The sequence below is a fragment of the Castor canadensis genome, chromosome 13, assembly GCF_047511655.1.
Source record: "Castor canadensis chromosome 13, mCasCan1.hap1v2, whole genome shotgun sequence".
NCBI classification, from domain to species: Eukaryota; Metazoa; Chordata; class Mammalia; order Rodentia; family Castoridae; genus Castor; species Castor canadensis.
In genome coordinates this window covers 72,913,520-72,924,645 of record NC_133398.1, presented here as the reverse complement: position 1 = coordinate 72,924,645, position 11,126 = coordinate 72,913,520, and the positions used below count along the sequence as shown (strand labels likewise).

The window sequence follows — 11,126 nt, the reverse complement described above, 5'->3', positions numbered from 1 at the left end:
TGTGGTGTATATGTATGCATGGGTAGTATGTGTGCATGTGTGTGTGGTGTATGAGTATGTATAGGATGTAGAATGATTTTAACTCCTTTACCTAGCAAAATATTTATAAAATTTTTAAAACCTGATCATTTCAGAAACTGTGGGTAAAGCCCAATAAAAATTTGGAGTAAGAGAGCAGAAATTCCAATATTGTGTTACAGTAATGTACATAAGTACATTACTGAAGAGGAGAAATTAGGTTCCTCCCTGGTTTTATCTCTGTTCCAGAAATGTCCTCTTTCCAAATTCATCCCAGAAAGTATAAATCAGTCACATGGGGAGGTATGTTTAGCTTATTACTGCACTATTCACAACCGTCAAGATATGAAACCAACCTAGGTCTCCATCAACAGATGAATATGGCAGATATACACAAGGAATATTATTCTACCATAAAAAGAATGGAATTCTGTCATTTGCAGCAACATTGATAGAATCAGAGGACATTATGTTAAGTGAAATAAATCAGACACAGAAAGACATGTTCTTCACACATGTTTTTAATTACAGTTGTGAGGAGAAAAGTTGATCTCACAGAAGGAGAGAGAATCATAGTGGCTACTCAAGTAGCCTGGGAAAAATATGGAGGACAGGGATGGAGAATGATGGTTAATATGCGCAGCAGTGCACTTGGATAGGAGGAATCACTTCTGATGTTCTAGAGCACAGGAGAGTATACTTGAAAATAATTAATGTATATTTCAAAATACCTGAGAGGATTTTGAATGTTCCCAACACCACAAAAATAATAAATGTTTGAGGTGATGCCAACTACCTTTAGCTCATTATTACACATTGTATACCTATATCAAAAGATCACATCATACCTTATAAATATGTATAATTATTATGCCTCAATTAATTTTTCTTAATTTCTAAAAAGGGAAATGACAAGAAAAGGACATGTAGAACAGTTGTTTCAGAAAGCTGCTAGAATAGGTTTTTCCTTTCAATGGCTTTTGAGTTCTTTCTGCCTTCGCCACAGTGGTCCTGACAGTTCTGTGGCTGCTGTGTGTGTTCAATGACGCAGTACTTGAAAAGCAATTGAAACCTCCAGTTGATTGAGCATGGAACAGTAGCCAATCTGCTTGAAATTACAAGCTGGGCTCAAACTTGTCTTGCAAAGCCATTGATTTCCTGTCATATGAAGGAATTCTTGGAAGAATTGAACTTGCCTAACAGATAGACAGGCTCATAAACCAAACCAAGGCTTGGAAACTCTTCTCAAGCCTTCCCCTCCTTGGAAGCATCAGGAATGCTGACAGCTGTGGGTTATCCTCCTTGTCAGTTCTTGATGACATAGTGTTATGCTTTAGGTGACCATCAGAAGGAAAATGAGATACTTAGTAATACAATACTGCAAATAATTACAAGACTTACCATTCTCATCCTTCTCCTTTGGGGAAAAAATTTTTCTCCAGTTGCCTAATTTCCTTCCTTTAGTGATTATCTCACTTCCATCAAGCCTTAAGCCCATGGAGTTAGCATATCCGTAGATGGCTTGAACTTGGCCTTAGTTCTTCTTTTAGATTTACCTCATAATTGTGAAGAGCCACTCATGGTGGTGTTCTTTTGAACAGATTCTGCTATCTCATAAAGGTTGGGTTTTTCACTTCTAAAAAGTGAATAAGATAAAACCTGGCTTCCTTTTCAAGGAATTAGAATTGTCCATTACACCTGGCACAAATTCATTAATTTTCTTTTCATTCAGAATCTCAAGGACCCATGTGATTTTTGTAATTTTTTCCCACTGCTAAATTTAGCTTCATTTAGTTCACAATATCCTATTGTTTCTTATTTTAAACAATCCTAGCCAAAAAAAAAAGTCTCTATTAGGCACACTTACTCATCATCTAAAAACAATAGTTGCTCTTTTACATAAAATTGCTCTAATGATGAAGTTTTGATGATATAAACTGAGCATCACCTAGCTTTAGTTCCTATTATGTAAAAACAAAGACTCATAGTGTCCTTAAAGTTTAGTTAAAATGGGAGTTGATTAAATTATCTGCCCACTTCTTCCCAACTATGCAAAATGTGAGATAAAGGACACAAGTGATCCTAAAGTCAGGTATATAATATGTACATATACGTGTAATAATGCACATGTACACACATGTAAGTAAATGTAAAAACAATAAAAGGAGAAAAGAAAAAAAAACTTTCTTTAGCAGCTTGCCTAGTTCTAGTCCATGCTAGAATTCTCTATTTAAGAAGCAAAGTTTAAAAGGGATAATGACTAATGATAAAATACATTTGGATAATTCAACCAATTGGGAAGTGCTCTTGCCAAAGCAGTGGAGAGGAGGCTCATAGAGTAAGCTTGTCTCTTTCTTTATAACCAACGCCCTTTTGACCTGCCCTATAAGCTGATGGTTTTCCAGGAAATGAAAAGTGACTAGGAAATCAGAGCAAAAGAAAGAATGGTCAATAGACATGATTTTTTGATGTGTAATTCTTTATTTTTTCCCAAATATTTTATTAGAGTAAATTAATTATACAAAGGGGTTTCATGGTTATATGTCCACAAATACATATAATTCACCCCCTCTATTACTTTCTCAATCCCTCTTCCTCATCCCATCCCTTCTTAACAGATTTTAGTGAGTTCCATTACGCTATTTTCATATATGCATATGATGTACTTTGATCATATTCCACCACCATCACCCTCTCCTACTGGTTCCCTTTTATTATTCCACATGACTGAAAATATGCAGTATTTATCTTTGTGAGCTTGGCTTATCTCAACTTAACATCATGATCCCAAGTTCTATCCATTTTTCTGCAAACAGCATAAACCCATTCTTCATCATTGAATGAAACTCCATTGGGTATACGTACATTTTCTTTATTCATTCATTAGTTGTTAGGCACCTGGGCTAATTCCTTAGCTTGACTATTGTAAATAGTGCTGCGATTAACATGGGTGTGCAGGTGTCTCTATTGTATGCTGACTTCCATTCCTTCAACTATATGCCCAAGAGAAGTATAGCTGGATCATATAGTAGTTCTATTTTTATTTTTTTCAGAAACTTCCAATAGCAGCTGAACTAATATGCATTTCCACCAACAGTGTACAAGGGTTCCCTTTTTCTCTGCATCTTTACTAGCATTTGTTGTTGTTTGTTTACTTTTTTATAGTAATGGGGTTTTAAACTTGGGGACTTGTGCTTGCTACCACTTAAGCAACACCCCCAACTTTAGTTACTTTTCACAAAGGGTCTCTCACTTTTTGTCCAGGATGGCCTTAGACTATGATCCTTCTACCTATGCCTCTCATGTAGCTGGGATTACAGGTATGGGTCGCCACTCCTGGCCATTGTTTGTTTTCTTAATTATAGGCATTCTGAATGGGAGAAGATGGAATCTCAGTACAGTTTTGATTTGCATTGCCTTTTGGGCTAGATATGTTGAACATTTACTCATGTGTTAATTTTCCATTTGTACTTTTTTGGAGAACTGTCTGCTCAAATCATTTGTTTATTTATTAATTTGATTATTTGTCCTTTTGGTTGTTAATTTTTTGAGCTCTTTATATATTCTGGATATTAATCCTTTATCTTATGAATGGCTTGCAAAGACTTTTTTTCCCCATTCTGTGGGCTGTGTCTACATTTTTGTAATAATTTCTTTTGATGTGCATAAGCTTTTTTGATGCAGCCCCATTTGTCAATTCTTGCTCTTGTTTCTTTAGCAATTGGAGTCCTATTCACAAAGTTATTACCTATGACTATAGCTTCAAGTATTTTTCTGGTACTTTCCTGTAGTAGTTTTAATGTTCACATCTCACATCAATATCTTTGATCCATTTTGTATTGATTTTTGTACAGTGTGTAAAACTCCCCACTGCCTTAACTTCTCAGGGGGGTCCAAGCAGCTCAGCTCCAAACCTTATCTTTGTAGCAAACCCCCATAGGCAACCTACAGCTTCCAGAGCCTGAAAACTCTACCAGACATAGGCTTGGCTCTCTGTTTCCACAGTGATGCTCAGGCAATAGGACTGCTCTGTCACTGAAGCTGCTTTTCCCCTTTTTTTGGTGCACTCTTCACTTAATGGTACCCTGAAAGAAAAGCCCACTAGCTATGAGAGGAAAAGAATCATGCCTGTAGAAAAGGGTCTGATATGGACAAGCTGAGAAGTTTAAGCACCTGAGAGCTAGGGCAGTGAAGGGTGTGGTGTCAATGGCCTAAACCTTCATGGTGAGAACAGTATTGAAGCAGAAGCAAATCTCAAAGGAATCTGGGGGCAGGCAACTTAACCAAGCAGTCAAGTGCTCCAAATTCCCAGGTCATGGGCACTTTTATGGATAAGATTTAATTATTATGCTAAAAATATGTACATAATTGTGGGCATTTCTAAGAAATGGGAGGGCATTTCCAATGACTGGGGAATAGTGAGTGGTTTACCCAATAAGGTGTCCTCAAAACCAAGATGGCAGTTTGAGGGGAGATGTTATAATGAGATGCTTATAAGGCCTCTGTCTAACCTATAGGTTTAGAAAAGTCCCTATTGAGATCCATTTCTGGGGACTGCCAGCTACTGCACCAAGAAGTAGCCTTAACCATGGCTACTTATAAGAAGTAACCATTTACCAGAACAATGGCTGAGCAGTGGCCAAATGTACCCAGATATGGTGCTACAAATGTTCTCTGACTCCACTGTGTTTTTGTTCCTTTCTACCTGCTTATCCCATATCAACACAATTCACAAAATCACTGTATGCATGTGTGTGTGTGCACAGACAAACCTTATTTCTGTGCCAGCCCAGTAGATATGTGTAAAACCTCCCTCCAGTTTTGTTCTCCAAAACTTTTTCTGATGAAAAGTTCTGTTTGCTTCATCTGCTGTGCACACACATTGCTCTGTGGAAGCTCTAAGAAGCTGGTGGCATCCTCTAAGTTTAGCCACATCTTCCCCTTTCCTCACTCTTCAGAACCTCCCTGGGCTTGTGGTGCAGCTCTAGGCACAAGTATTTTAACAAAGAGCACATTCTTTGTGCTCATTAGTACAAAACAGGGCTTCCAGGACTCATGGTAGTAGAGATGCTATTTATTTTGTTTTCACTGCAGGGCATGGCACTCTTGAATTAGCCACCTCCATCACCACCACCACCACCACCATTTTCCAGGGTCCTTTCCAGGGGCCACCCTTAACTTGAGGCAAAAAGGATGGAAGTTCTAGGTAAACCTCTCACTTCCCCCAAGTCACCCTGGCTTCCCTGTTTCTGTGAAAGCAGCCCCAAGCTCCCAGCACCAAGGCTCAAAAATTTGGAGTTATCTTGGACTCTTCCCTTTCTTTCTGTGAAATCAACCCACCTGGTGACTCTTCTTCAAATCCCTCACTCAGTGTCCTCCTGGCCATCACACAGCCACTCCTAACTCACTTGCACCTGTAATCCAGCTCCTCGTTACCTCATTAAGCCTGCTTGCCACAGTCCTGAAGCCAGGCTTTGCCCCAAGAGCTTCAGTTGTCTCCATCAGAGTTTGGCTTTAGCAACATAGCTTTGAGTGTAATCGCTAGACAGATCTGAGACCAAATCTTGAGTATGTCATTTATCAGCTAAGTGATCTTGGACAATAATTTAATCCTTGAGCCTCATAAAGTTGATAAGAGGATTAATAAGGTAACATATATAAAGTACTTGGCACAGGTCTGAGAAATACTGAATTATGACCAAATACCTTGCCACTAAAGATCATCTACAGCTTGTCCCCAACTTCCCTTCCCAGCCTTACTTCCCAAGTTGTCTTCCCTTTACCCATAGACCCAGCCTAATAGATAAAAACATAAGGTTTTTACTGTGCATTTTTCTTTTATTTCACTTACTTCTTCCTCCACACAGCCAAACTTGCATATTGAAAAATCTAATATAGTCTAGAAAGTCCAGATCAAATCTTTGTCTTCAACATGAAATCTTGTGTCACACCAGCCAGAAATGGCCTTTGTCTCCCTAGCGCTTACATTCTTTCTCTAGCTACAATTTTTGCATGATTTTTTTTATCACAGCTTCCTAATTTTGATTATGTATTTATGCACCACACAATGTCTCCATCAATGACGGACCATATATAATAGTGGTACCATAAAATTATAATGAAGCTGAAATATTCCTATTTCTTGAAGATATAGTTGTCATGATGTGGTAGGACTGCATTCCTCTCATATTTGTATCAATACTCCTGTGAAGAAACCTACAGTGCTGCCACTGTATCAAAGTATAGCACATTCAATTTTGTACAGGATGTAGTGGTTGAAAATGATAATACATTACTATGTTGCTGATTTATTTGTTTACTGTGCTATACTTTGCATCATTATTGTAGAGCACACTGTTCTACCTGCATAAAAATGTGCTCTGTAAAACAACATGCCACGTTACACTGGCAGCAGCCTCGTGCCTCTTCTGTTCAGTGTCCTGACTACATTAAAAAGAATTAACCTAGAAGGTAACACACATGCACAGGAAATCAATGTGAGTCAATTCCTGTATAGCTATCCTTATCTCAAGCAGCAAAAACCCTTGTTCCTTCCTATTATTGCTTATACTCTCTCTTCAACAAAATTAGAGATAAGGGCAAAATAGTTTCTGCTGGGTATTGGGGGGGGAGAGGGAGGGAGCGGAGTGGGTGGTAAGGGAGGGGGTGGGGGCAGGGGGGAGAAATGACCCAAGCCTTGTATGCACATATGAATAATGAAAGAAAAAAAAAAGGCCAAGTTAAGTGATTATAGTGACCGTGACATAGGGTTGTTTACACAATGATGAAATCGCCTAACACCACAGTTCTCAGAACTTGACTCTGTTGTAATGAATGAATATATTTGTACTTCTATTCCTCCCCAAACATTTTTAAACTGCTTTAGGACAGGGGCCATATTGGCTACCACTAAATGCACACAGGAGTCTCCACAGACTATTCATCTTTGAACAGGCCTTTAATTCTGTGAAAGAAATAAACTACATCATTTCCCCTTTTTTCTTTAAGTACTTACTCCTGGCCTTTCTGTTTCTACTGGAAGTCTCGAAACCAAAGAGAGTTGATGCTGAAGATCTATTCTTTTGTTTGTTTTCTTTATTTTTTCTTTTTGCCATGCTGGGGATCGAACCCAAGACCTCACACAATCTAATTCTCTACCACTGAGCTATATCCCCAGCTGGACATGTGTTTTCTATGTATAAGATCTATATTTTCTTCATGCAGATCTTTCTACAGAACTTTTATCAAATCAAAACACCTCATTTTGTGAAGGAGGCTGAATGTAGTGGAAATATTACGTATTCATGTATAAAAATGGAAAAATGAGACCTGTTGAAACTATTCCAGGAATGGAGAAATAGGATAAAGGAGAATGATGGCGGGGGTGAATTCAACTATGATACATTGTAAGAACTTTTGCAAATGTCACAATGTACCTCCAGTACAACAATAACATAATTAAAAAACTCACCCCATTTTACTCTATAATTCAGTAATAAAAAACATTAGCACACATGTGTTAGGGTTATACCAAATACTTATTGTGCATTATCTCTTTTAACCTTTAACAGAAAATAATTAGAATGAGAACTATTATTACTTCCCATTTTCCAGGTGAGGAAACTGAGGTTTCAAGATGGCAGTCAGCTTGCCAAGGGCAAATATAGCTAGTAAGAACAAAACGTCACACACAAGCACCCTGACTCCAGAAACTGCTTGCTTCAATAGTCTGATGTTATGTAGAAAATCAGCTTGAAGCAGAGGCAAGGGACGAAGCAAGTAAACTCCTTAATGTGGCTTTTGCAATAATCTGGGAGAAAGGACTGTCGCTTAGACCTGGGGATGGTGGGAAGTGCCCAGATTCTGGACTCAGTGTAAAGGAGGTGCCAATAGGATTTGCTGAAGGACCAAACACCATTAGTTATATTTACTACTAATAATAATTAAACAGACTAATATTCTTCTTGAAACTTTCTAACAAGTTTTCAGAGATGTTCAGTTCATTTCTTACAAGAGGCATAGAAAGCAAAAGCAATCCGAAAAGGAATGGAGAAGGGAAAATTGCTTCTCTTGAAGAACTGCTATTGATCTTAAACAGTTATTCTCAAAAATTATTAATAATCCAAAGGCCAGGTGCAGTAGCTTAAGCCTGAAATCCTAGCTGCTCCACTGGAGGCAGAGAGTAAGAGGATTGCAGTTTGAGGTGAGACCAGGCAAAAAGTTAGTGAGACCCCATGTCAGCTCATAGTTGGCACAGTAGTGCATATCTGTATTCCCCACTACTCTCCTCAGGGAAGCACAGATAGGACTGTGGTCCAGACTAACTCAGGCATAAAGTGAGACCCTAATTCCAAAATAATGAGAGCAAAAGGGGTTGGGAGGATGACTTAACTGGTAGAGCATCTACCTAGCAAATGTGAAACCCTGAGTTCAATCCTACTACTGCCACAAAAAAATTAATAATCCTGAAATCTTACCTTGCAATTTTTATACATAGATTTTTGACCTTTGAACAGTTAACAACTGTTGCTCATGCACTGTGAGTTTGGAGAGAAACAATACAGTTGATAAACCAAATTTTTCTTTCTTTGACTCAAATTCAACTGAGCTTGAAAGAATAGAAAACTTTTCAAGATGAGGTTCATTGTAGGATGGGATAATATGGGCCCTAGACTAATAGTCCTTTTTACCATTTAACAAATGTCATGTTGTTCCATTGTCAGGTCAGAAAATGCAGTTTCATGTGAAGACTTCGTTCCCCCACCAGCTTTCTTTTTAATTTGCCAAGCTGGTTGAAGGAGGAAATCAACCAGGACTATGTTTTGTTTCCCTTTGTATTTTCATTCTTGTCATATGACAAAGGACATGGTTTGCTTCTTATTCTTCTCCAGAGGCCCTAGAAAAAGGCTGTGAAGGAAGCCAAATTGAAATGAAAAACTACAAAAAGGAAGAGAAAAACAACAGTGTCTCCAGACACAGCATTGTGTAAATAAACAAGGGACTTTCTCTGCCCCTGGGACTGAAGCCAGGCATGCAGGAACAAGGACAGGAGGACAACCCCTGGCAGGCCTGCAAACTTAAAGGCAGGGGAGGGCCCTGGGTGAATTTGATTTCCAGTAAATGGCCTTTATGATTTTCTCTTTCATTTGCTCTCCTCTATTTGCTTTTGTTTAAGACAATAATATCATACTACAGTTCATACTAAAGTATAATCTTATATCTCTATTTACAAATGTTATCAAATGTATTAAATCAAACAAAAAAAAATTCAGGATTATCTTGGGTCAGATACAAACTTCACAATGTGCTGGCATTGGCCTGGCATGTCCTTCGAACATGGTTTGTGCAATCCACAAGGCAGCCTGGAAGGTTTTTTCTTTACTATCTCTCAGACTAAGAATTTTAATACTCTTCTTGCAACCATGTGGCAACAATCCTGACCAAACAGAATGTCTGTTTAGCTTATGATTAACCTGCAAGTCTACCAGAAAAGTGAGTTCTGGGTCACTGGGATTTGAGTGACCCTGGAATGTAGCACCTAGTCTGTCCTGTCTTTACTGGTGAGACTGGGGATATTGAGGACACCTGAGTGGCCTCTGGATGAAAGCAATGCAGAGGCACATCTACACTAGAACCCAGACATAGGCATCCAGACCCTGGATATCCCTGCCGCACCCTGTCAGGACTGCTCAGTTTCAGTGACATTCTCCATCTGAAAAGTACAGGCCAGATTTGGACTGGGAATAGAGAATTCATATCACAAACATTCACTAACTCATCCACATTGTGCCAAACACGCAGATGGGTAGTGGAGATGTGGAGATAGAAGAGGTCTCCTTGCCCTCTCAGGCTGTGAATGAAAACAGAAAGGCAAACAAGAAAATGGGCCCTCCAGCCAGGTGGTCTAGGCTCAAATGCACATACCTGCGTTTCCTCACTACATGCTATCAAGGTTTTCAGCTGTGAAAAGAAACTAATAACAGTAACTAGTGGTAGATACTTGTGAGGGTCACCTGAGTCACGATTATGAAGTGCTTGCATAGTGCTTCGTACATTGCAAATAAACAACCATTAGTAATACTGTTGTCAAGATGTCAACACCATCTGTGCTGGGACAGAAGTATCCTCACGTATCTCTTAGGAAGCACTGAGCCAGGTACCAAGTTAGGGTTACAACTGTTGACACTTGAACTGTGCCTCAGAGGACAAAGAACTGATAGCCAGCAGAGCTTCAGGGATGAGACACACTAACCAAGAGAAGAGACAGGGCAAATCCATCATGATGGGCGAAAGAGAGAGAGAGCTAGGGAGCATGTGAGGATCACAAATGAGAAGGGAATTGCAATGACTGAGCCTATACTTGACACTAGAAACTAATTTTAAAAAGTGATCCCACAGGACAGGAAGGTAAAACAGGTTGTCTGGGGGTTGGTACCAGTTAGAGGTGGGGAGGATGTAAGGAAAGGATGTAGGAGGATGAATACGGTAGAAATCTTATATATTCATGTATGAAAACAGAAAAATGAGACCTGTTGAAATTGCTCTAACAATGAGGGTTAGAGGGATAAAGGAGAATGATGGAGGGGGCTAATTTAGCTAAGATATACTGTAAGAACTTTGTAAATGTCACAATGTACCTTAGTATAACAATATGATAATAAGTTTTAAAAAGTGATCCCACACAAAACTTCACAATAATCCTGAGACAGAGTTACTCCTATTTCACATAGTAAGTAACCAAAGGTTACAAATCAAGAAACTGACAGGATTCCCTTCTGAGTCTACCTGATTCTAAAGTCCACGTTCCGTACACAGTCTGTCCACTTCAAGCCAGAGCATAACATGTGTCTGGGTATCAGGAGGGGTATAGGGACTAGCCCAGGGTCCATGCCAGTGTTTGCAGTTGGGAGCCCTGGGCCAGGGACTCTGATGGATTAGTATAAGCCAACCCAAAGAGAGATGAGTTTTCCTGAATGGGGGAAGGGTCATCAAGTGCCACTTACTTAACTTCATAGGCATAAGAGCTGGGTGTACAATAGATTAAGCATCAATAATGTAGTTTTGTGGCAGAGAACAGATTACAGTACAGTACCCTAAGAGGGAAATAT

The 11,126-nt window shown here is 39.1% G+C and overlaps 1 protein-coding gene and 1 long non-coding RNA gene across 15 annotated transcripts in view; one reads left to right on the top strand and one right to left on the bottom strand.

The window, feature by feature from the left end:
- Trpm3 (transient receptor potential cation channel subfamily M member 3) overlaps positions 1-11,126 on the top strand; it is an 835,737-nt gene that overhangs the window by 677,078 nt on the left and 147,533 nt on the right. The window lies entirely within an intron of this gene.
- LOC141415442 (uncharacterized) overlaps positions 1-11,126 on the bottom strand; it is a 200,619-nt gene that overhangs the window by 77,460 nt on the left and 112,033 nt on the right. The gene's annotated exons all lie outside the window — the stretch shown is intronic.